This window comes from Episyrphus balteatus, chromosome 1 (genome assembly GCF_945859705.1).
Source record: "Episyrphus balteatus chromosome 1, idEpiBalt1.1, whole genome shotgun sequence".
NCBI classification, from domain to species: Eukaryota; Metazoa; Arthropoda; class Insecta; order Diptera; family Syrphidae; genus Episyrphus; species Episyrphus balteatus.
In genome coordinates, this window is record NC_079134.1 from 168,440,176 (window position 1) to 168,467,226 (window position 27,051).

The 27,051-nt window shown below is 29.2% G+C and overlaps 1 protein-coding gene and 4 non-coding genes across 5 annotated transcripts in view; 4 read left to right on the forward strand and 1 right to left on the reverse strand.

Annotated features, from left to right (window-relative positions):
* LOC129907511 (protein N-terminal glutamine amidohydrolase) overlaps positions 1-27,051 on the reverse strand; it is a 234,183-nt gene that overhangs the window by 127,194 nt on the left and 79,938 nt on the right. The window lies entirely within an intron of this gene.
* On the forward strand, positions 1,389-1,461 carry Trnak-cuu (transfer RNA lysine (anticodon CUU)). Its single transcript has one exon. It is a non-coding gene; the product is annotated as a tRNA-Lys (tRNA).
* Trnak-cuu (transfer RNA lysine (anticodon CUU)) lies at positions 12,950-13,022 on the forward strand. Its single transcript has one exon. It is a non-coding gene; the product is annotated as a tRNA-Lys (tRNA).
* Trnak-cuu (transfer RNA lysine (anticodon CUU)) lies at positions 16,224-16,296 on the forward strand. Its single transcript has one exon. It is a non-coding gene; the product is annotated as a tRNA-Lys (tRNA).
* Trnak-cuu (transfer RNA lysine (anticodon CUU)) lies at positions 19,872-19,944 on the forward strand. Its single transcript has one exon. It is a non-coding gene; the product is annotated as a tRNA-Lys (tRNA).

Consider the following 27,051-nt stretch of genomic DNA (forward strand, 5'->3'; position numbering starts at 1 on the left):
GGTATTTATACTCGTTCAACCTAATTGAACTTTGCGATATATACGAAATTAACCTTTGTCACAGATTTAACGCTGCATTAGCTTCAAGCTATTATAAAACGAGTAGGTAATATTGATTTGATCACTGCTGGAGGCGAAACTTTAACGCATAAATTACGATTCGAGTGTATAATTATTTCCACCATTTGTGCATCATCAAGACAATAATTTGAAATTCCTTAGTGACAGTTATATTGTGTTACCACCGGAAATGAATAAATAAATATCAAATGTCTTTTGCAAATGCAACGCTGCATTACGACGATGACCGAATTTCCTTTTTTTGGTGCATAGTAAAATTTCGAATCATTTTTTTTTTTTTTTGGGGGAAGGCCATAATAGAGCATAATCATATTTTCATTATTTATGAAAAATTATTCAGATAGTCTGACATGAGTTATGATGCAGTAAATTGTGTTCCTTTAGCAAATTTTAATGTTTTTTCTTTTTGGGGGGGGGGGGGGGGGGGGGGCAACTGTGAGAAAGATGTGCTTTTTCGTTTTTAGTCAGCGAAAGAGTTTTCATTTTCACACATATTCATACAAACAAGGACGAAACAGAAAACTGTCTGGTAACAAGATGATGTAGCGAATTTCCAAAATAGGAAGAAGAAAAGTCTTTCAATGTATTTGTTTGTGTTGTGTATGTGTGAATGCGAGAGGAGAGGTTGTAGGTATATCTAATGTAACTTTTAGAAACTCATATATCATCATGTTGGATATGAACATTATCTATTTAATTTTTTATAAAGTTATTAACGCTAGTACTAGCATCATGCATGCGATGTGAAAGCTAAAAGGATATTTTTTGAGTAAGTATAATTGTATTAGTATGATGGCATACTTTTTTGAAAAGACTTAGTTCTATTTTTTTGGGAGAAAAGTTTAAGTTACGTTCATATTCTAAATATAATGGGTGACTATGTGTATTTGTGTCGACTTCTTTAGAAAATTATTCAGGGTTTTTGAATGAAATTCAATCAGTGACAGTTGAAATCAGTGACAGTTGAAATAAAATAAGATTCACAACAGAGAACATTAATTTCCTCTATATAAGGAGATTTAAGGCGGTTTTTCTTCTTATAATCTAATAGTCGACAGTAAAGTTGGGAGTGGAAGAACAATGAAAATATTAGCAATAAGTCTTGAATCCTATTTTTTAACATAAAAACCTAGATTTTTTTTTAATATTCACACAAAAGATTATGAATAAAATTTTTTAATTTTTTGAAATTTATTTGAGATGTTTTCGATGTTAATTTAATCTTTAATAGTATGATGAGTCAAAATAAACATAAAATAAATTTAATCCGATTTTGCAGCATCATGTTCTTGTTTTGTATTATAACTGCCCGGCTAGCTCAGTCGGTAGAGCACGAGACTCTTAATCTCGGGGTCGTGGGTTCGAGCCCCACGTTGGGCGAGTACATTTTTTAAGTTCTTTATAGTTTGTTCTTTATAATAAATTTGAAATCGTTTACGACTGTTCCAGAAAACTGATATTCAAAATACGTATTCAGTTGAGTAAGGCTCATCTGAATAGGTTCTGTATTTCCTTAACTCTGCAACTTTTTAGGAAAGAAATTCAAAAGACATATTTTTCTGCCTGAACTTTGAGGGTTTTCTTTTTTTTTTCTTTTTTTTTTTGTTTGTTTGTTTTTTTTTTGTTATTTTAGAAAGTGTCTAAAGTATATAAATAGTGGTATCTATACACCGAAAAAAAAACCAATATCAATTTAACATTTTTTAAATATCAGCCAAAAATGCTCTATAAAATGTGTTTTATGATATTTAAAATGTTAAAACAATATTTTTATTATCAGGATAATATTTAAATGTCACATTTTGGAAATTTTTTTTGATATTTTATTATCATTTTTTCATATCAATTTCTCATTCCAAATTATTGAAAAATATTAAATAAAAAATTCTTAATGTGTACCAATTTAAAGGCGCTTTGTGTTTTTTCGATGTAAAATGTATGATTTACAGAGAAAATTTGATCGGTACTAAGATTTCACTTCACATAGTTTGGGAGAAAATAACAAAACAACTATATCACCTTTAATAGAAAAAATAATATCACCATTATTTTGTAAAAATTATTCCCTTTCAGTCATGTTTTGAAAAAAGAAAGAAAATTCTTAAAATAATAAAAATAATAAAAAAGAAAAGGAAAGAAATATGTTTCATTATAATAAACTAAAACGTAAAATCTAGTCAACATTGATATTTTAATTGTCAAAGTGAAATTTTCACTATCCCACCTGAAATTAAAAAAATGTCAAAATGATATGATAATATGTCAAAATTGATATTTTAATTGTTGGACGACTTTTGTTACTGAAAAATGTTAATTTGATAGCTGTTATTATCAAATTTTTTTTTTCGGTGTACGAGTAAACCTCTAAATTTCGTAAAATCTAAATCAGTCAAAAATAAAAATGTCCATGCCTATTATGCATGTTTACAAAAATTTAAATGCGTGTGATAGATAGTGGCTATAAAAATAAAGACAATAGTTGTTTTTTTAACCTTGCATATAGTTCTTTGAAGTACGTACTTCAGCATGCGTCTCGAATGATTTCAATAGGTAGATTAGTTTTATCATTTTAGAATTTAGACAATAACTTAAGAATATTTTTAAATAAACTAGTTCATATCGATTGAAATTAAGCACATCAATTTAAGGACATTTTAAAATAAATTGGCAGAAAACAAATAACATTTCTACTTACTTAAAATAGTATAACCCAGTTTTAAATAAATTTTCAAGAAAAACTAGTTGAATATTTATTAAATTCAATGTATGTTAGGGTGGTCCAATTTTTTGGTTTTTACATTTCCGTTGTTCCCCACTCAAAAATTGGTTGCATATGTGTTTTGTATTACACACGTGAAATTTCAGCTTTTAAGGTGAAGTGTAAGTGGGCGCTCAACAGGCTCAAAGTTTTTGCTTAGATGCTGGTATAGCTGGGTCCTCATGCCTAGTAATTAACTCTTGTTTTGATTTATCAAGTGAATTAAGTTATGATGTGGTAAAGTTTTTCATAAAAAACCAATAGTTAAGTGATATTTTCACAGATAATAATTTTTGTTCATTTAAATTCGTCTGTAAGTATTTTTTGCTTAAAGTTATGAAAACAGAATTAATCAATGAAATACGGGCTAGTGACTCAAAACCAAAGAAACATGAAAATCATTTACTTGGTTGTCGGGAACATGCGTGCTTATCATGTTTAATCCAAATTGCAACCTCAAGCCAAGTCCTAATACGATATAATCAGATATTAAGGGTAAGGTAAGGGTAACAAAGTCTAATATTCCAAAGCTGATGAGCGCCCTCTTAATTTTAGTTTTGAAAAGGCTAAAACTTTCAGCATATGTTGGTATTGATGTCTGTAGCAAAATAATGGGTGGGGAACTAATGAATTATATGGTTTATTTTTTTGCCTTATATCGTGGACCACACTAATGTATGTACATATGTTTGCTTTCCCACAGTTATTTATAAGTTAGATTTCCAAAACAATACAAATTTTAATTCTGACTGACATTTTTTCTTAACATTTTTACTTGCGATATTGGGTAATATAGGGCAAGTTTAGGATTCGGAAAAAAAAAATCGAACTCGAGATGACAATTTTACACGATACATATTACGATGATGGAGAATGCCAAAAAAGTGGGTCCGGCAATTCTGTCTATCTGTCTGTTCGTCTATAAGTACCTCAAGCTATAGCCTAAACTACTGGAGCGATTTTCTTCAAACTTGGTTACTACCAAATTTAAAGTTTTGAGTGATTTCCTAGAGGACAAAATGAAATTTTTTTAGTACTAAAACTGAAGGTACCTGTCTTATAACTGACATAGAAAAGTTAATTTGTTTCAAAAACGGCTCTAATGATTTTGATTAAAATTTTTCTGTTTATTGTTAGGTACACATAAAATCTTTCTTTTGAAAAAAAAAAAAAATATTTTTTATACCGTTATTAACGGATCTACCATATAACGGTTTTTTATGTATAAATTTGAAAAACGACAAAGCACATTTCAACCAAAATTTTTATACAGAAATTAAAAAAAAAAATTATGTAAAAAATTTTATAAAATTTTCAAAAAAACACATTTTTGTAGGTATTTTTTAAAAACTTTTTATCAATTTTTTTTTTTGAAAAATCAATTTTTTTGAAAATGGTTTGACGAATTTTATTGAAACTTAGTTTTTATGTGCTGAATAATGTTTTTTTTTTTTTTTGCACACCAACTTATTTTATATTGGAAAATTTTTACCAATAAAAAATAATTTTTAATAAAACGGCTTTAATGATTTTCGATGTTTTTTTCTAAAATCTCTCTTTTATACAAGAAATCAAACGGCATACTTGGTTTTGTGTGATATTGATCAGTGAAAAGCTTTAATATAAAAGTTACTTTTACCAAAAGAGCAAGTACGTGCGACCCCAGTCGTACATTTTATTTTTATTGAAATTAAGTTTTTGATTTTTCATAAGGTTTTCCAAAAAAAAAAAAAAAAATTCTTTGTAATCGAACAATTGGGAGAAATTCAATAGTTTAAAAAATTTATACAGAAGTTACAATAAGTAAAGATTTTTGAAAAAAAAAACTCCAACTTTATTGCCTTTTGCTTTTTTTTTTGTTTTATGTACTTTTAAATGATTTAGTTTTTAGTCTATCTATGAGCATGAAAGTCATAAATATAGCTTAGATGGAAAAATTATACTTGAAGTCTGATAAGCTTAACTTATAAGTATGAAATTTTAAAAATATATTAAAAAAAAATATAAAAAATTTCATAAAAAAATTTATATTCGTTATTATGATTCAGTCGGCTCCTAATGCTTTTTTTTTAATTTGTAGGCAAAATCCTAAAAAATCTTAGAATTCAGATTTGAAGTAAATAATTAATTACACTGGTTAACAAAATTAAACTTTTTTTTTGTTCCCGAAACAAAAATATACTTTTCTGAAGGTTTTAGGTGTGCTGAACTCGAATCCAAAGTCAAAAAAAAAAAATTAATCAGCTCCCGTTTTTGAAATATTACCGTTAGAAAATGCAGTACTTCAAACCTTATTCTTTTATATAAGGAAAATTGGTGGCTTTTATAAGAATTATTTTCCACATTTTTAAATCTGTTTAAATCTTTCCGATATCTTTTTTACTGACCGAGATATCCTCAGTTGTTTGGTATTTTTATAAATTTTATAACGTCATTATCTCCTTTATGATATATGAAGCCAGACCCACTTAATTCATTTTAAGATACATACATATCTCGGAAAATACAAAAGATATTGAAAAGATTTAAACAGGTATCAAAAGATGGAAAACAGTTCTTATAGTAACCATTACTAAATATGCTCAAACAATTTTCCTTATACAAAAGAATAAGGTCCGAAGAACTCAAAAAAACGTTTTTTTTGCATTTTCTAACGGTAATATGTCAAAAACGGGAGCTGATTAGTTGTTTCTGACTTCGGATTCGAGTTCAGCACACCGAAAACCTTCAAAAAAGTATATTTTTTTTTCGGCAACAAAACCCTTGTAAACCAGTGTTATCTTTTAAAAACAATGTTCTGAATAAATACCTACTAATAAGATTTGGAAAACAAAATACTTGTGAAAAATGTCTGCTAGCCAAAAACCTATTTTTCAATTTCAAACAAAATTTTCAGCAATCATGAAAATTTCAAAAACAGAAGGGACAAAAATAAAAAACGTGTCAATATAAACAATCCGTTCTTTCAACACCATCATCTGCTGCAAAAATTATTATTTACAAAAAAAAAAAATTCCACCCTATCAAAAAATATACAAAATTCAAAACAAAATCACTACCTATAGGTGGAGCATTATTTTTGTGAATTCTAGGCTTTTTCATCGTTACTTAAATTTCTTTTTCTCTTACATACTCGTTATTCGAAAAGATTTTCCTCCGGCTCTATTTTTTTTTTCTATTCTAAGCTAAATAAGATACAAAAGAATTTCAAATATTTTTTTGGTTCTTCCCCTCATAATGCATGCATCAGGCGCGACAACATCAATTTATGTTTATTTTTTCTTCTTTATTTTCTTTTTTTTTTGTTGCCTTCGTCTGCTATTCCTTCGTGTGACTGTTTATTATCCTGTCAACAAAAAATTCCAAATTTAAATATAGAATCCTAGCAATATTGAGATAACGACACACAAAACACACCGGAAAAAATCAAATATTTGACAAGGTTGTGGGTAAGTTAATTGATGATTGTTGATCCCTGAGGCAAGAGAAGGTTTTTATTTTTTTTTTTTTGTGGGTTAGAATTTGTGGGGCTTATTTGTTTTGACACAGATTTGTGTACAGGGTGTTTTTGTGGTTGTTGTAGAAGTAAAACTTTGACTTTCATTATTATGCTTGACATCAAAGTTTAGCCTGACATTACATTTCTTTTGACTCAAAACAACCTGTTCCATTTATGAACACAATGTCACAATATGTGACATTGGCTTTTCTTGTTTCCTTTTGTATTCCCCACATGAGATCACAGAGCCCCTTGAGAGCCTAGATCATACAATAACTTCTGACTGTGAAACCATAGTTTGTATTGTTGGCCTGGGATGTGCGTGTGGGATGGTACTTTCTTATTTGAAGAAAATTAAAAGTCAATTAGTGTTTTTCGTGTAGGAAACGACATAAATTAATGAAATAAAGTGAACACACGATGGCAGTGCCAGATGACGTCACTTTTTGTTTCATCTCGACAGCATAATTTATAAGGCAAAAAAACCAAAACGAAACAAAAATATAAATAAGACACAAGAATATTTCTCAAAAAGTTTAAATTTCATTTCACCAAAGAAGGGTTTGGGGGATAGGGTGGCTTAATGGGGTTAAATTTATGTAATGACTTAATGAAAAGAAGCTCCCCAAATGCAAGCGACAAAATTTATATGAGTTTTGCAAACGAATATTTATATTCCACAAAAAAACGAAAAGGAAATTCATATCGTTTAAGTAAAAGGAAATGTCACACAAATGAATTTGGCAGTGTCGTTGGTTGTATATTTTTTGCTCTACTCGGAGTTTCATTAGAAAAAGTACCTAAATACTTTTTTTTCTTCTTTCGGTTTAAGGAGAAAATATCACAAAAAAAATAAACTATTTGTTTGCATTTTCTTTCGTGACTGACTTTGAAGTCATAAAAAAAACTTTGCACTGCAATTATGAACTTTAAAAGTTCTACTTTTTGTATCAAAAGAAATAGGTGTTTGAAATAAGGGCGAAGAAGTTTATTTGAAATGGGTTTTTTTCTTCTTCTCAAGAACTAAAGAAATTTTGCGACAAGTAACATTTATTTTGAGAAATTTATGAAGCAGGATTAGTTCGGAAGTTTGGATATAGTTTTTTTTTCTAATTAAAAGAATGGATTGTCACTCGTTTGAAAATGAGGTTTAGTAGATTAAGGTGTTAAGTTTAAATGTATTTGGGAGTCTTTAAAGATATCTCTTTTAAATTACCTTTCATTTGATACTAAATAATTAGACGTTTAATGATTATTATAATGGTAAATAGCTCAGTGAATCCAGAATTGCGACCTCAAAATTTTTGAGCCAAACTTGTCTAATTCGTCTGTCCATGTTTGTCCAACCAAAATTTTAGTAACCTTCAAAAAAATTTTAGAGCTAAATCTTTTTTTTTTATGAATCTAAAACAAGTGAAATGCACGACTGGGTCGCACGAACTTGCTCTTATAGTTCAAGTTGCTTAAATGTTATATAGAAAAAAAAAACATAAAACTCGTTTAAAAAAAAAAATCTGAAATCAAATTGCTCTCCAAAACAAGTATGCAGTTTTGATTGATATATTAAGATGCATATTTAGAAAAAAAATTTTCAAAATCGTTAGAGCCGTTTTTTATAAATAATTTTTCGGAAAAAAAAGTTTTAAAATAAAATTGGTATGCCATTTTGTAGAAATCACTTATCAACATCTAAAACCAAAATTTCAAAAAAATTCAATGTCCCGTTTTCGAAAATTTTATTTTTCAAAAAAAAATTTTCAAATTTTTTTTTTTAAATCCAAAAATTATTTTGTTTTGAAATTTTAATTTTGGCTTATATTAAAATTATATAATTGCTTCTTCACAAAAAGTTTCATTGAAATCGAAAAAGCCGTTTCGGAGAATATAGGATTAAAAAAAAAAACGGTTCTATGGTAGGTACCGTTAATTATGATTTTCAAAAAAAAATTTTTTCATTAGAAGATACACCATGTATTATAACTTACATTTGAATTTTTTAAATAAAATCGTTGGAGCCATTTTTGAGCAATTTCAACTTTACGAAAATCGGTATATGACAAGTACCGTTATTTTTGGTACAAAAAAAAATTTATTCCAAAAACCCCTCTGGAGAGTCTAAAAAAATGCTACATGCCAAGTTTGAAGTCAATCGGTCCATCCGTTTAGTTTGTAGCTAATTATACAGACAGACAGACAGACGGACTTTCGAACCCAATTTTTTGGCATTCTCTACCATTGTAGTATCATGGAAAAATGTTATCTCAACTTTTTTTTTGTACGAATGCATAACTTGATATATAATAGTACCTATATCGCAAGTTAAAACCATACTTTTGACTTTAACTATATCCATACCTCAACAACGGATCACTTTACAAAAAATGCAAGGATACATTTCTTACAAGAAAACTAAAAATTTTCAAAAAAAAAGTATTAAAAAATGGTATTGAAAATTCCAAAATTTGTTTGAACATTTTTAATTGGTAGGTATATGCAAAGAACTCGAGGTGTACAAACGACAGAAACTTAAATTTTGGAAAAATAAGTAATTTTTGGGGAAATTTATGTGTAACTTTTGTTGCGATTATTTGAATTTCTTCTAAACTTAGGCTCTACAAACGACGATTTTTTTGTAAAGGTACATACGTAGAAAACTTGAGGTGGACAAACGACAGAAATTTGAATTTTAGAAAAAATGCAATTTTAGGGGATTTTATGGGACTTTGAATTTTTCAATACAAATTTTGTGTTTAAATATCTCCTAAACGTAGGGTGGAAAAACGATGAATTTAGGTTTGCATCTATTTCTCAAGGTGGACAATGGACAAATTATGGTTGTTTGAATTTTTGAAAAAAAAAAAAAATTATAATAATAATAATATTTGGAGATTTTAGAAAAAATGATATTTTGTAGAATTGCGATGGTTTTTGGTATATGTAAAGAACTCGAGGTTAACAAACAACAGCAGTTTGAATTTTTGAAAAAATAATTGATTTTATGTGATTTTAGGGAATTTCGAATTTTTTAGTTTTCAATTTTTTGGCTGGACAAACATGGACAAAAGGTGGACAAACGAATTAAACAAGTTTGGTTCAAAAAATTCGATGTCGCATTTCTGGCTTTTTAGTTTTTGTGATTGAAGTTTCTGAGAATGGCCAATATCTTTGAAAATAAAAACGAAATCAGAAGTGCGAAGGTGACAACACGGGCCATACTATACCAATATATGCTTTGAGCTTGATATTCAAAAAAAATACTGCAAAAAATATTTCATTGCGATAGTTAGTTAGAAAAGCCAAAACCTTTTTCAGGCATATTAAAATTATTCTGCTTATTTAAAACTTTTCTAATCTAAATTAAGCCTAGTTTAATTGAAAACAAAAAATTAGCTTCTAGACTCTAAAAAAAACTTTTAAATTAAATTCTGCTCGCACTCTTTCATCAAATATTAGTTTATACTCTCAAAGTTTTTATAAGTAAGTATTTTAATTACATCCTCCACTCGAAGGCAATTTTTGCATTTTATTTCCGGATATGCTGCCAAAAAGGTTTTTAAGCAATCAAAAGACCAACCACAAATTAAGATCCGTCAAAGCAGCAACACTATAACCCTGACCCTCAGAAAACCACCACATTCCACCATCATCAACACAACAAAGTCAATTTCAAACACTAACTTTGTATCTAATTAGCGTAGCGCTGCTCCAACACATTACCACACAAAGTCACACATATTAAAAATGGTTTAAAAAAATATGTCTTCACACAGAAACCTAGAACCTCTCTCAGGATATACAACAGGATATCCTGTTTTAGAATTTTCTTAGCTAAAAAAGTGCAAGCATGCATGTCCAAAAGCAGCTTGATTCGCAGAAGCTTTGATATAAACGGGAAAAAATATACGTCGTCGTCGCAAAACTTTCGAGTGGATTTACTTTCATTAGCGCGAAGCCCCTAAGCTTCTAGAACTAAACTCTGAATCAAGCAGAAGAAAAGTGAGAGAGAAAAAAAAAACAACAACAACAACAAACCATTTACAGGACGTCAGTCGTCGCCGTTCTTATTTCTACTTGCTTCTCCGCCTGCATTCAATTGGACTTAAAAAGCTTAGGCGCTGATGCACAACAAACCCCAAAGAAATTTTATCCCAACTCTGCTGAGGTAGGTACGAGATTTTTTAAGCGGATTCCACTCCTTGGCTATTGTAAAAGCAATGCACTTTTATATTTTTGCTGGCTGCTGCTGCTCACTACGAGTGCTGAGTGCTCAGCTAACAACTAGCCCAACTCTCACAGGAGCTTATGAAGCCGAAGGAACAAACCAAATACGCCTCTTTCTACTTCCTCGTTTATAATTCTTTGAAAAAAAAAAAAAGTTCTCCAGGAATTTTTTTCGAACTAAAAAAATTTAACTTTTTTTCTTCTTCTATTTGCAATTATATTTTTGTTGGCCAAGTTGAAAAGAAAAGCGCGCCGGAGCATATAAATTTAAACGTACATCAAGAATATGGGGAACCAAACCAACATCCAAACCAGGTTTAATATAAGAGTATCTGTGTCAAGGATTGGCATGATGGCAACGGTAGGATGTGTGCGCGTCATCATTAGCCTCAGGGAGGTAAATACATAGTTTCATAAGCAGAGAACTTTGCTTTTTTCTGTACTGATGCTTCTGCTGTTTCTGTTGCAGACAGTGGGATGTCCTCGATCTATGGGATTGTCATTCCTTTGAGTTTTCCATTATTATGTGGGAAAAATTCATTCAACGCGAATGAACAAATTCAATCGTCTGACAAGTAGAGTTGAGTTTGAAAACATATGACTCGACGATGTTTTAATGAAAGACAGAACACATTTCAAATTTGGTTGCACATAAGTTGCAAACTAGTTTTGAAATTATTGCTAAATAGTTTCAAAATGGTATCTTTATATTAAACTGCAAATCGATTAGAAATCGTCAAAATAGTTTCAAATTGGTTGCAAACTAGTTTTAGACCAGTTGCAAACTAGTTTTGAAATTTTTTTCTAAATAGTTTCAAAATGGTATCTTTTAATTAAGCAGCAAATCGATTAGAAATCAGAAAACTAGTTTCAAATTGGTTGCAAACTAGTTCATTCAACTAAAGCAAACAAGTTGCAAACTAGTTTAAGACCAGTTGCAAACTTGTTTTGAAATTTTTGCTAAATAGTTTCAAAATGGTATCTTTTAATTAAGCAGCAAATCGATTAGAAATCGGCAAACTTATTTTAAATTGGTTGCAAACTAGTTCATTCAACTAAAGCAAATAAGTGGCAAACTAGTTTTAGACTAGTTGCAAACTAGTTTGAATTTTTTGCTAAATAGTTTCAAAATGGTATCTTTTAATATAAGTTGCAAATCAACTAGAAATCGGCAAACTAGTTTTAAATTGGTTGCAAACTAGTTCATTCAACTAAAGCAAATACGTTTGAAACTAGTTTTAGACCAGTTGCAAACTAGTTTTGAAATTATTGCTAAATAGTTTCAAAATGGTATCTTTATATTAAGCTGCAAATCGATTAGAAATCGTCAAAATAGTTTCAAATTGGTTGAAAACTAGTTTAAGACCAGTTGCAAACTTGTTTTGAAATTTTTGCTAAATAGTTTCAAAATGGTATCTTTCAATTAAGCTGCAAATCGATTAGAAATCAGAAAAACTAGTTTCAAATTGGTTGCAAACTAGTTGATTCAACTACCTATATCTACAACCCGCAATGCTTCCAAACTTTTTATTGAACATTATGAATTCCAAATGAATTTCATAACTGTTCGAAATAAATTTGGGATGGATTTTAATTATCTTTGAATTAGTTTCAAACCGATTGCAAACTAGTTTTTTTTTAGTGATTTCGAGCAATAAGTATGAGGTTTTGAGTTTTTAGTAAGTTTGAACTTCTTAATGTTTCCACCAGTTTCAGAGATGTTTAAAAATTTATATGATTTTTGGAAACATTATATTCTACTCTGGACTATAACGATTATGCGTGGGAATTGAAATCGTGGTGCACCTAATTAGTTTGTTTTCATTTCCCACTCTTTACGGTAATACAATACAAAGTAAATTGAATCCCAGTACGGTGAAAAGAGGTTTCATTTGAAATATCTCAAAATATATTGTATTTTTTTTCTTTGGAGAAAGGGAAACCGGGCTGTCAATTAGTCAATTATCCTTACACAGCATGAGTTGATGGCAGTAACCTTTGAAAGCTATATAATTTTAAACCTGTGACCTTAAAATGTTTCTCCTAATTTAGAATGAGTTAGCATGTTTGACATCTATGAATGTTATAACTTACAAGTGAATTCCATAAAATTTTGGAAAGAAAATGAAATCTGTAGGAATGATTTTTGCTAATAAACAAACACAACAAATTATTGACAATCATAAAAATAAGAAAACACAAATATAATTCCCTTGAAAAGTAAACAACTGTAAATGCCTCGTGGCAGCTAAAAAAAAAAAACATCAATAGATTTATTTTTAAACTGCTAATTGATTTAACACAACCAACGTGGCATTTTAAAAATAGATTTTGATTTGTTTATCTATTGTTTCTTTTGAGTGTGTTGTGATATTGATTGGTTTCTAACTGCCCGGCTAGCTCAGTCGGTAGAGCACGAGACTCTTAATCTCGGGGTCGTGGGTTCGAGCCCCACGTTGGGCGAAGTAATTTTTTGAGTTTGTTTAGAATCAGAATTCTAAGTGTATTTCCTTCATATAAAAAAAAAAATTATTAAAAAAAAATAATATCAATGTACAAATAAAATTGAAAAATATCACAAACCCGTTTTAGAGTAATTAATTGTTAAAATAGTTATTACATAATTTCGAAGAAATTAAAATATTATAAACATAAGCAGTATCATAATGGTCTTGGCAACATTTTTCGAAATCTATAGAATTTTTGTAACCTATTTTTTCCAAAAATTAATTAAAAAAAAAATTCTAAGAACTTTTAGAAAACAAGGAAACAAAAACGAGTTTTTTAGACAATGCCAAAAAAGTGGGTCCCGGAAGTCCGTCTGTCTGTAAACGAAGCTACAGCCTAAACGGATGGACCGATTGATTTCAAACTTGGTATGTAGCGTTATTTGGTGATTCTCCAGAGACATTTTTGGAATTAATTTTTTTGGAGCAAAAATAACGGTACTTATCATATACCGATTTTAGTAAAATAAAATATCTCGAAAACGGCTCCAACGATTTTGTTTAAAAAATTCAAATGTTAGTTTTAAGCTAAGGTCTATCTTTTGATGAAAAAATTTTTTTTGAAAATCATTATTAACGGTACCTACCATAGAACCGTTTTTTTTTTTTAAATCCTATATTCTCCGAAACGGCTTTTTCGATTTCAACGAAACTTTTTGTGAAGAAGCATTTATATATTTTAAATATAAACCAAAAATAAAATTTTCAAAAAAAAATTTGAAAATTTTTTTTGAAAAATCAAATTTTCTAAAACGGGACATTGAATTTTTTTGAAATTTGGTTTTTAGATGCTGATTAGTGATTTCTACAAAATGGCATACCAATTATATTTTAAAACTTTTTTTCCAAAAAAATAGTTTTTTTAAAAAACGGCTCCAACGATTTTGAAATTTTTTTTTTTAAATGCATGTTAATATATCAATCAAAACTGCATACTTGTTTTGGAGGGCAATTTGATTTCAGATTTTATTTTTTTAAAAAACGAATTTTATTTTTTTTCCAAATTTCTATATAAAAAGTCAAAACCAACATTACGATGATGGAGAATTCCAAAAAAGTGGGTCTCGCAATTCCGTCCGTGCGTCTGTGAGTATGTATGCGTCTGTGCGTCCATATCTGTACGCATTTCCATAGCCTAAACGGGTAGACGGATTTTCTTTAAATTTGGTAGTAGAGTAACTAAAGCAAATTATTAGGGAACCCGGCCGAACAGCTCTGATTTTGACGATTTTTTTTTCAAACGTAGGTAATTAAAAATACTTAAAAGTCTATAGATTAAGAATTGCCGGTGTTGCCGTATTATTTTTTAAAATTAAAATTAAATTTTTATTTAACAAAACCATTTTTTTTGCTTAAATTTCATAAAACAAATGATAGCAAAAGATTCTCTAGGTAATTTAAGGAAAATATATAAAAGGCAGTAAGGGACAATCTTCCATCGTTCAAGCGATAAATGCAATTTTCTAACATTCTGACCTCAATCACAAAAAAAATATTTTGAAAACAACGGCAACACCTACAATATTTTAAGATACATTTTTAAAAAGCCAGAAGCTCATTCTTATTTCTTGAATTTAAATCCACTAAATTTGATCAAGACTTTTTGAAAAAATGGTCCTCAAACTCAAAATTAAAAAAAAAAAATGTTATTAGATAAATTTAAAATGACTTTTTTCCAAACTTTTTCTAATAAAATATGAATTTATTTAAAAAAAAATTTTTGGCCATAAATATTATCAGTTGAATTTCGAAGCAAAAAAGGTAAAATATATCACACTTTTGAAAAAAAATGAAAAATTACTTCAATTTCAATGGTTTTTTTTTTATTAAAACTGAATTTTTGCATTGAAATAATTAATTTTCTCAGAAACTGTGTTAAATAGGAACTTTAAATTTTTGCTATTTAACTTTCGACAGTAAGGGTTATTAAATGAATAAAAAATAATTTTATGTTTAGATGTTGAACTTTAAAAAAAAAAATAAGTTACATTTTTTTTCAAAACTTTTATTAAAAAAAGTTCTTCGAAAATGAAATACTTTTTAATTTTTTTCATAAACCGTAATACATATTGACATTTCCTTTTATAATTTGAAATCATAATAAATGCGGCCAAAAAAATTTGAAAATAAATGCATTTTATATTACGACCAAGTTTAAAAAACGACATGTTAAAATTTTTTCAATAATTTTTTTGTTTCAAAAATCTGAGTTCAATTACCATTTTTTCAAAAGCCGTTCATTCAATTAACTTAATTTTAATTTTACATATATTACTAAGCTTCTAGCTTTTAAAAAATGTATATTTGAATATTGTAGGTGTTGCCGTTGTGTTCAAATTTTTTTTTTTGTGTTTGAAGTCAATTAATAAGAAAATTGCATCTATTGCTTGAACTATGGAAGATTGTCCCTCACTCCCATATATTTTTTTTCCTTGAATTTCCTAGACAATCTTTTGGCATCAGTTAATTTATGAAATTTAAGAAAAATTTTTGAAAAAAATTTGTTTTTGTTCACAAAAATCTTCAATTAAATTTAAAAAATCAAAACGGCAACACCGGCAATTTTTAATCTATAGACTTTAAAGTATTTCTAATTACCGACGTTTGAAAAAAAATATCATCAAAATCTAAGCTGTTCGGCCGGGTTCCCTAATATTGCCAATTTTTGAGCTTTAGTTACTCCACTATGGTACAGATAATTTGTATGGAATTCTGAAAGTTGTTTTTTTTTTTTTATATCTCGCTTAGAAAGTGTAGGTACCTAACATAAAAATTTTTCAATTCAAACCAAATAACTCGAAAACAGCTCTAACAGTTTTGATTAAACTTTGCAGACGTAATATTGGAAGCAATTGCAATGAAATTGCATTTTTATTTTTTTCAAAAAAAGTCAAATAAAAAATATTTTTTTTTTTTTTTTATTTAACAAAATTTTGCCCTAAATGCGCGCTCTACCTAAACATCAACAAAATTTCTTTAAATTTATATAGATGCAGCTCTTAAAATCTACAAGTAAACTAAAATAAGTGTTTTAAACTGCAAGAGAAAGTACGTGCGACCCCAGTCGAGCATTTTATTTAACAATGATAAGTCAAAATAAGTATTAAATAAATGTAATTCAGCTCTCCAGCATCTTCCTCTTATTTATATTTTAACTGCCCGGCTAGCTCAGTCGGTAGAGCACGAGACTCTTAATCTCGGGGTCGTGGGTTCGAGCCCCACGTTGGGCGAGTATCTTTTTGATTTAAATTTAAAAATGAAAGTGTTGCTTGGTCTATGATTAACCGCCACTCGCAGAATTTATACCAAACTGATTAAATATGTACAATGTACATTGTACATACAAATTTTACATTTCAAAAACTACACAAAAAGTTAAATTTTCGAGACTCAAGAAAATGTGTATATTTAGGACCAAACGTATATTTATCTTTCATATTACCAAAATGAAAATATGGATATTCTCAAAAACAGCTCAAACGATTTTGATTAAATGTGTGTGTAATGTTTTAAATAAGTTCGTACTTTCAAAGTAAACCAAATATTTTTTTTACCTTTATTAACGCATAGGTACTTGCCATAGAACCGTTTTCTTGAAATTTAGCATTTTCGTAGACGAAGTAACCAGTCTCAAAGAATTTTTTTTTTGTAATAAAGCGTTTTAGTAACCTTAATATCAGAAAAATATAATTGTTGGGTTAAAAAAATCAAGTTTTTTTTTCGGATCAATCCTTTTTTTTTATAATTTTGATTAATGTTTCCTTTTCATGAGCATAGATAATTTAATAAAATTTTTTTTAATTTGTTCAGTACCTATGTTTAAAGAAAATTATTTAAAAAAAAAAATGGCTCTAACGATTTTCAAAAAAAAAAACAAAAATCTATAAATGTTTGAAGGAATTTTATGGCATCTATTATTAAAGTTTGGTTTTGTGTACGTTCGCTATCCGGCCACACCGGTTGACTTACACTGCCGCTCATCTGAATAGGTTCACATTTTAGTTCATTTTACATTTGGCCTGTCTTGGTATTTAATGCAATGGCACATCTTTTTTATGTATGTAACGAGAGAACATCTTTATGCGCTTAGTTTAGGAGAAAAAAAATGTTTTGGGGCCTACCGTTCTTCTCACACGGTAGCTAGACCAAATCTTGTCATAAAATCAAGCATATTTTTTGGCTCATCTGAATAGGTTCAAAAGCAAAAATGTTAATAAATGATGAGTTGCATGGGTCTGTTGGACTCAAAATTGTGTCTGTCAATAAATCTGATTGTGTATAACCTGTAAGGATGAAAACGGGTCGTGAAAAATCTTAAGGCGCGGAAAAAATGTGGAAAATAAAAGAAGAATTTGAATTAGACTGAAACCAACGATGCATTGGGACAAAAACAAACACAAGCTAAAATTTAGTAAGCAGTTATTTGCGCAATATCCAAGGGTATAGAAACAACATTAAAAGTCGATGTAACTCAGTCACAACATGGGCCGATAGATGTGCAATGATCAGAATAGCATGACTTCGAGCTAAAAATTAAGCTGAAAACCGGTATAAAATGCAGTTTAACGACGGCAAAACGGGTTGTCAGAAGTGGTAAACATTTGAGGAGAACAAAACCTCGCAAAAATTACCACTTTACAAACCACGAACAGAAACTCACCTCCAATAGTAAAAAAACTCTGTTTGAAATTGCAGATAAAAAGTTTTGTATGAGGAAATAGCAAATTCGACTTTCACGACAATTTTTTTTTTATTGGAGGTGAGTTTCTGTTCGTGGTTTGTAAAGTGGTAATTTTTGCGAGGTTTTGTTCTCCTCAAATGTTTACCACTTCTGACAACCCGTTTTGCCGTCGTTAAACTGCATTTTATACCGGTTTTCAGCTTAATTTTTAGCTCGAAGTCATGCTATTCTGATCATTGCACATCTATCGGCCCATGTTGTGACTGAGTTACATCGACTTTTAATGTTGTTTCTATACCCTTGGATATTGCGCAAATAACTGCTTACTAAATTTTAACTTGTGTTTGTTTTTGTCCCAATGCATCGTTGGTTTCAGTCTAATTCAAATTCTTCTTTTATTTTCCACATTTTTTCCGCGCCTTAAGATTTTTCACGACCCGTTTTCATCCTTACAGGTTATACACAATCAGATTTATTGACAGACACAATTTTGAGTCCAACAGACCCATGCAACTCATCATTTATTAACATTTTTGCTTTTGAACCTATTCAGATGAGCCAAAAAATATGCTTGATTTTATGACAAGATTTGGTCTAGCTACCGTGTGAGAAGAACGGTAGGCCCCAAAACATTTTTTTTCTCCTAAACTAAGCGCATAAAGATGTTCTCTCGTTACATACATAAAAAAGATGTGCCATTGCATTAAATACCAAGACAGGCCAAATGTAAAATGAACTAAAATGTGAACCTATTCAGATGAGCGGCAGTGTATTTTCTTAATTTTTTTTAAATCAAAGAGGCCTAAGAGGAGAACGCTTAGGGCAAAAAAAAATTTAAGATTTTATAGGGTAAATAGGGGTAACACGACATTGAAAAAAGAGGCTATTTTCTAAACGGTAAGTCGTAAAGAGTTGACTTAATTTTTTAAATGATAGACAAATTTGTTGTATAATTAAAAAAAGTATTGAAAAAATTCAAAAAAATTTCAAAACCAAGTTGTGAAGATTTTTTGCAGTCATACCCCTTCGACAAAAGACTAATTACAAGTACGCAAAATTTTGCACAAAAATTTGAGTTACATCATTAGAAAGATATTAAAAAAAAAATTAGAGGTCTAATACGGATTTTTTTCATAGGCCCTGTATTTTGAAATACAAATTTTTGAAAAACAACTAATTTTTAAGGGAAATTTTTTCTAGTAGTCTTTTATTTTTTTTTTTTTTTGAATTTTTAAAAGTCTGCAAAAAATCACAAACTTATAGGAAATATTGGTTTTAATCATACAAACTTTTGAATTTTTAAAATGATTTTTGACCGAATAACGGGAAAAACAAGTTTTTTTGTCCCAAGTTTTTTGACCGTTTTTAACCGTTTTTTATTTTATCTTTTTTTCTTCAACAGATAAATGAATGAAATTTACAGTGTAGATAGATAATGAGCAAGCCTATATTTGTACAAAGTTTCAATTAATTTTGTAATGAAAAATTTGAAATAACGGTAAAATAAAACTCTATTTTTCAATACGTTACATCTTTTTATTAAAAGTTTAAAAGTGAATATTTTTAAATTCATTTTATGAACTTTTCCAATTTTGATCCCCTTTTTTTTTATTGGAAAATGATAACTCATTACAGAGTCGAAAATTAGAAACAAATACAAGAAATGGCGCGTCACCTAGTATATACATAATACATATTATGTACTTCGTATGGGGGTCAAAACTATGTACCTACTTAATAAAAATGTGTTGTAATTTTTATTTTACTATTTCCAAGTTTTAATTAGATTTCTTATAAAATAAAAATAAAAATATTTTATGATTTTATAAAAAAAAAAAAAAAACTTTAAACTTAAGAACATGGTTTCAATTTTAATTTTTGGTTTTAACTCGAAACCAATAACTTGCCCCGTAGAGTAGGTCCATTTTAATAGAAAAAAATCAAATAAATAAAAAATTTACGTGTTTCAATTTTTCATGGTTCATCACTATCATCATTGTTTTTCTCTAAATCTCTTTCATTTATAAATAGATACAGAGTGTCCTTGAACAAATAAAAAATATTTTCTTATCAATAGATTTTGACCATTCCGAATCTCCATTCCAACATGGTCAATTTTCAACTGCCCGGCTAGCTCAGTCGGTAGAGCACGAGACTCTTAATCTCGGGGTCGTGGGTTCGAGCCCCACGTTGGGCGAATACATTTTTTTACAAACAATTTTCCAAATATGAAAATAATGTTTAAAAGATATTATTTATGGTATACAAATTTTCGAAACATAAAATACGTAAGTGTTTTTCATACTTTCTTCAAAATTGAAAAAGTTTATTTAAAAAAACACGATTCGAATGTGCAAAATAAATTTTTCATGCTGGTAGCAAAGCTTTAAAGTATCACTAAATACTAAAAAATATTACTGCCCATAAATCAAAAAGTTTAACTCAAAAACCTTTTATGAATAGGTAAAGTTAAAAATGTTAAAGAAAATAAAGGTTTTTCGGTAAAAAGTTGTCCCAACTAATAATTTCTCTATCAACTTTTGCAAGAAACTATACCAACCCTCTCAAACATATACCCATTTCTATAAAACGTTATTCACACCATCCCAAAAATTCCAGGTAATAAAGACTCTTTGAATTATCCCAATTAATAATAGGTAGGTCCCTTACCTAAATATGAACATCAATCAAAAGATTAAAATCATTTCTCTCAAAGGTCAATTTAAGTTGACCAAATCGTTTTATACCACAACATAAAGTTCAATAGAGCAAAACCATCAAGTTGTGGTGCATATACATATCTATACTCAATTCTTAATCCTCTTATGAGAAGTAGTGCATTTCAAAAATTTCTTAACAAACACAAACACATACAAAAACACAAAACTATAAATCAATACATAAACATGGTAATTTGAAGACTGGGCTAAAATAGTAGGAACATTCAATTCCCTTTGTGCTCTTTTTAAGCTTATTTTGAAACAATTTCAATCAAATAAAAAAAAAAACTTTTTTTGAATAGCAAAAATACATACAAAAGTTGGTTTAAGTTATGTGGCTCTACAAAACTAATGTCTTTAAATAAATAAAAGAGGGGGGAGAGGATGTATAAGGACAAATTTAAAGTGGAAAACTTTATCTTTTCAACTTAAAGCCTCTAATGTCCTTAAAGGAAATGAAAAAAAAAAAAATAAAAAGAAAACAAAACAAAAAACTGTAATGGTTTCAAAACGATTTAAGGAGTCTGTTTACTCCCATAACTATTTTCTTCAAGTTTTTCATCTTCTCCCTCATCCTCCCAACATTATCATCGTCCTCGTCCATGTCCGTTTTCTCATCCCTCTAAAACACATTGTCAAGATATAGATTTTAAGTGTATTGCTTTGAAATGTATCTCTTTTAGTCGACATGCGAGCTGGAACGGGCCACCATCAAGACAACACAATATAAAAAAACAACAACAAACAAAATAAGAAAAGCAAAAAAAAAAAAAAAACAACACACAAGCACTATAAAGCAATTCGGTCGATAATGGCTCTTAAGATCATCACAAGGATATCGCATAAGTGTGACAGGGGCATTAAATTGCTGTCATTGGGCGGTGTGTACTTCTTGTCTCGCCCATATCCTTCTTCCCCCAACCCCCTTTCATATCACCATTCTCATGTTCAAGTATCACAAATGACGTTCGCACAAAGATGGAATGAATGATGAGGACGCTTGTTGTATCTATACAAGATACAATCTCAACCTCATATACACAAGACAAGACAAACATATAGGTAAGTTATTGGAAAAATGTATATTTGTATGTTGATGTGCTCTCAGCATAATGTCATCATTGTTTGGAGATATACTATATCGACGACTTTTGAAAAAAAAATTGAAAAAACGCCAAAGTGGTGAATTCTTCAATCCAATCGAAACGAATCGTCGTCGTCGTAGAGAATCGAATTGCGAAAATTGCGAGCGTTGAGTTTGAGTTAAATGAAAAAATACAAAAAATAAAAATTGATTTACTAAGCGAACCAACTATACTATTGAGTGCCAATGAATTGTATTGAAGCGCATATTGAAGGCTGTCTTTGACAGCAAAACAGAAAAACTGGAAGAATTTTCCAGTTTTCATTCAAGCTGCAAGTAGAATATCGCAATTGCTATTTTATTTTTTTTTTTCTACTGAAGCTACTGCATTTGATAGTTGACATCTGTCATTCGTTTGATTTCATTTGAAAATTGTTTCATTGTTCGGAATTGGATAGAAATTTTAGTTTAATGTAAAAGCAATCGTTGAAAATCCAATATCATTTTTATTTTAATTAAATTTGAGCATTACAGTAATGGAGAAGGAAAACCAAACTAGTCTAATTCGTTTGTTTACCTTTTGTAACCTAAAATTTTCGTTTGTCCACCTGTAAAAAATTTTGGAGCAAATCCTTTTTTTTTAGGAAGTCTGAAAATATAAAAAAAAAGTATAAAACGTTCAAACATGTCCAACCAATTAAAATCGTTTGTCCATTTCGAGTTCTTGATAGAATATCAAAATTCATAGTTTGTCTACCCTACGTTTAAGAAATATTCAAAAAACAGTCTTTAAGCATCCCCAAAAATTATTTGTTATTCAAAAATCAAACGGCAATCGTTTGTCGACTTTGAGAAATGGATACATAGCAAAAATAATCGTTTGTACGCTTTGAAGAAATTGTACTGAAAAGTTCAAAATCCCCAAAAATTACTTTTTTCAAAAATTCAAGCTTTTGTCGTTGGTCCACTTCGAGTTTTTAAGATATGCCAAAAATCGTTGTTTGTCCCTATTCAAAAGTCCTCAAAATTCCAAAAAAAAAAAAAAAATTTGTTCTAAACATTTAAGCACTTGAGGCATATGTTATAATAGAATAAAATAAGTGCTCTGAATTGCATTGATACAAAAATGAGATGGCATCATTTAAGCCAAGGTGTTAAATTTTCAAATTTTATGATTTAAGATGTTTTTTTGCGAACTGGAAAAGTAAACAAATTATACAGCCTTGTGTAATACAAGCGTATCTATAATTTTAACAGTTAGTGAATGATTAAAAAAAAATCAGTGATAAAATTAGAGGAAATTAGCAAAGTCACTGTGGTGTATGCGTAACTTTTTTTTGATGTAATAATCAGAACATAAATATTTTAATTTTTTTAATATAACATGCCTACAAAAAAAAGTTACGCATACAAGAAATTTCGGGTGGATAAACATTTAAAAAAGATGGACAAAATTCAAGTAACAATTTTGCTTGCATAAGGTCCATTTTTTTCGATTCGACAAGCTATAGTTTGTATACGTTTAGTTTAAGGCTTACTTAAGCAAGGCAACTATTTTGGAAAAAAGGAGGTCTTCTTAAGGCTATCTAGAAGTGTTTAGAAGAAGCCTTGTAAATATCAGTTAAAGAAGACCTTTATAAGACCTGTTTGAACCTTTCTAAGGAAACCGTGTACCTATTTTCATGTGAAATAAGGCCTTTATAAGACCTGTTCCAAGAGGTTCTTGTAAGTATGCAATGTTTTCATCTTGTAAGTATGCAATGTTTGTCACCTGTAAGTATGCAAAGTTTTTATCCTTCAGATATGCAATGTTTTTAACGCATTAGAAAAAAAATTGCATTTCAATGTGAGGTTTCAATTAGCTAACTATTTTCCACTTATCTTGCATGGTCTACTGGTAAGGTGCTGGCTTGGTATGCAGAGGTACGTGGGATCGATTCCTGGCCTTATTATAACATCCTACGCAAGTAATTCGGTTTCTGCATTAGATAAACCCTCTGCAGGAAGACCTCCGTAAGGCCATTTAAAGCTGTTTGTCACAAGGTATTAGCTTTGGGATTACCTGTGAAGAAAAGTCCTATGCAATTTCAGTAAAATGCGCCAAAATGATATGTCCTTTTTTCTAATGGAATCCAAAAAATAGCTTGCATTAACCCTTATGAAAGCTAAATTGTTACTTGGGAAGTTGGACTAACGAATTAGGCTACTTTTGGGTCAAAAATTTTCAAGTTGCAGTTCTGACTTCACGGAGCTCAGAGTTTTGGAAAAAGATGTGAGACATCGGGCTTAGACGCCACATGATTGTTGTCTCCATAATCAAAGTATCTGAACCACAATGGAAGGTTAGGAGTCCAAATCCCGAAAATCCAAAATCTAGAAAACTCATTAGCCCCGAAGGTTACATTATTCTGACTGTTTTGGAATTTTAGAGATTTTTAATTTTTCTGTTTTATTTTCGGGATTTTGGGTTTTTAGGATTTTGGGTTTTCACGATTCTGAGTTTTCTAGAATCTGCATATTCGGGATTCTCTGTTTTCTAGAATCATGTTTAATGTAGCAGTTACTAAATTAATATGTGCAGGTGGAGCTACCGGAGAATTTGAAATCACAGAAGGTGTACATCAGGGAAGCATCTTGAGTCTTCTACTATTTATAACAGTACTTGATTGCCTGCTTGAAAGGAAAGTAACGGACCCAAAAGTGCATCAGTTATTTTTAGCTGACAATGGAGCCATCATAAATGATTAAAAGCTTCAACCAATTATTAAAAACTTTTTAACCATTAAAGTCACGATGAAACGTTTTTACCAAAAATTAATCTTATAGAGCTAAAATCAACAAAGTCTTAGAATTTGAATATTTTTTTTTACTTTTTTTTTTGTTGCATTTCATGTTGCGTTGGATACTTGAGTCTGAAAACAACCATGGCAAGAATTTCCAGAAACCAAAAATTGACAAAGCTACTAGGTATAGTAATTTTTGTTAAATTAGTTTTGCCAAGCATACAAAAGATTACTGACATAGTCACTCTGGTGTATACGCAACATTTTTTTTCTATAGAAAAGTTGAAATCTCATTATTTGTTTTTGTATCTTTTTTGATTACCATGGGCAACTATCATTAGTTTAGTTATATTATTCTTTCGTTTGATAAAATTGGCACTTAAATATTAGAGCTTCGTTTCAGCAAATGGGATTACTTTAGTTTCTAATAAGTCTTTTGGATAGATTCCCCAATGAATTACTTTAATTTATGTTTGTTGTAACAAAAATTAAAATAATCCCATCGAGATTTGATTGGACCTTCTTAGGACTAAGAAACTCTCTCTCTCTTAGAACAAGACAGATGGGTAGATAATAATTTAAAAGCAATCCATTTTATTCCCAATGATTATATTTCTCGAATTCGAAAGTTATTCCTTACAATTTTTGTTTTTTTCCATTTCTTTCGTTTATTTTTGTTTTTCGATTTATACGTCCACATAATGGAGAGAAAAAAAAAGGGGGAAGCTATAAATGTGTCGCCTATAAAGTTGAAACATTATGATTACAAATTAAATATTCATCACTTTGGGTTTGATAAGTTTCTTTTTTATCCATTTTATATGTGTGGACTTTAGAGGAAGTTTTATTTTTTGACATCGATAAAAAATAAAAAAAAAAAAAATAAACAAAAAACAACGAAACTTAACTGACAGATGAGTTTGATCAAAGAAATGCAAGAAAAAAAAAGAGAAAAAATGTAAACGGATCCTTATTTTAATTTATAACATTAATATTCGGTTTATGTGACGTACCCGTACACATTCAAGAGAAGAAAAGATTGTAAGATATATGAGGCTTCATAAAATCTCACAGGGATTAGATTGCATGGTATTTGTTTGTGTATATGAAGAAAGTCCTTTATTTTTCATCCCACAAGGACGCACATTTTTGAAGTTTTTATTTTTATGCTGCCATTGTTTGTTTACCTTATGTTGAGATAGGTATATAAATACACTTACACACAAAGGGAATCCTAAATAGCAATTTAGAGGCTGTTAACAGTTAATATTGTATGTTTATACGCTAACACACTAAATTACTGTCGTTGAAAATTTCGTCAACATACGGAATTTATATGATCCTTGTAAATGCGTTAGAAGCTCTAAAAATGTATTCCAAAACAAACGGGTTTATGGGTCCTTAATGTTGTTTTTTTTTTTTGTTATGCTTTTTCATTTTCCACAAAATGTATTTATGCATAAATTTTAAGCAAACAGAATGTTATTATTCATATTTTAATGTCACCAAGGGTACCTATATTTTATCAAAGTTAATAGCTATGTGCGGTTATGTTATGGTGCATTGGTTAAAAAGAAGTATCAATGCAGGTTTATTGATTTTGTAATAAAAAAAAAAAAAAAAACGATATTAAATGTGGGTTGGAGTTTATAAAATTCGATAGATAAAAAATTGAAGGACAAAATCACATCAAGAATAAAAATAGACAATATTTTTAGAAATCGACTTGATCACAGGCAAGTAAATAGATTGCGAAGGTTATGCTGGGGTTCAGGTCAAAGTCAAAAAATATTATAAAAATATTTCTCGTTTTTTTTTTGACAAAATTAATACCATTCAAGGAATTTTTACATTTAAAATCTTGCTAAAATAATTTTTTAAGAAGAAATTATTTCATTGGGTGCCTTAGCGTTATTAGTTTTGAATAGTTTTTAGACATACAAAAATTATTACAAATAAAAAAAATTTAAATGTTTCTTTAGAAAAATATTGCGTATACACCGTAGTGACTATTTCAGTAATCTTTTGTATGCGTAATCTTTGGCAAACTAATTCAACGTAATCAATATTAACAAAGTAATCTTGTCAATTATTAAGAGAAAGTCGTTTCGGTATCAAAGTATTCAATGTAACATTGTCAAAAATGCAAGAAAAATAGTACCCAAATTTTTAGTACGAACATTAATTTTTGATAAGAACTTCTTAAACATTTTATTCACTTCGACTACGATTTGAAGCATGTACTTAAACAAGGCCATTCTATTTTCGATTTATTCTTTAAAACTACAAACCATATCAAACAACGTATTTTGTATGAAAATTGTTTAAAAATTGGTTGACTATAAAAGAATTGGTTCACTACCCAGGCACAAAATCGAATAAATTTGTACTCTGTTATTGAACTGACATTGTTTTAAAATGTTTATGTTAGTCAATTTTTAATATATATATTATATGTTCATAATTATTTTTTTATTATTTGTAAATATTTTAATTTTTTAATTATTTTACATAATTTTTGAAAATCTTAAGTTTATTAAGTCTACCAAAACAGAAATTGACAACACCAGAATTTTTGAAATGGCTAAAAGTCGACAAATCTGACGACGGACTTGTTTTACATAATATGGTTAGGTTAGGTAGTAGTAGTTGTCAGGCAAATAACCCTACACACTTACCTAGACCCTAATGGATCCATTGTGATACCACAGAACAAA